Here is a 565-nt window from a genome sequence, read left to right as displayed (position 1 = left end):
ACGGGAGCCTTCCCCAGCTGCCCTGGCTGGGAGCTGTGCCGGGGTGGTCGAGCACCCTGTTCCAGCCTGGCTCAAGTGTGCTGTGCGTCAAACATGTTGTGATTCTTGCCCAAACTTTGCTGAGCAGCCTCCAAGCCTTGGCACAGCCTGGCAGCATCCCGTGCCGGGAGCCGAGGTTGGTCCCGATCGTGGTGCCCGTGTCTGCTCCCTTGCTGGGGATGCCGTGGCATGGCCCCCGGCTGCAGCAGGGGTGGACAGGGCAGAGGGGATGGCAGGGCAGCGGTGGGAGCGGGCAGGGGTGCCAGCCGCGCCAGGAGCAGGAGCAGGATTTGCCAGCATGGCTGTGTTGCTATGGTGTCTCCAGGGAGATGGTACTGCCGAGAATAATTAGAGCTGATGGCCTTGTGCTCTGCTCTGCACCTGATGGATGGGGCAGAGAGGTGGGCGAGAGGGTCCCAGCAGGGTCAGGGCACTGTCGGGCTCAGGCCTGGCTGCACTCACCGTCCCCCGACCACCCTGAAGCAGCAGCTGGCCGTGGGGCTCAGCAATGCCTGTGCTGCCTGCA

This window comes from Cariama cristata, unplaced genomic scaffold (assembly GCF_000690535.1).
Source record: "Cariama cristata isolate BGI_N322 unplaced genomic scaffold, ASM69053v1 scaffold35740, whole genome shotgun sequence".
In the NCBI taxonomy this organism is placed as follows: Eukaryota; Metazoa; Chordata; class Aves; order Cariamiformes; family Cariamidae; genus Cariama; species Cariama cristata.
Note: the sequence above shows the minus strand (reverse complement) of the source record.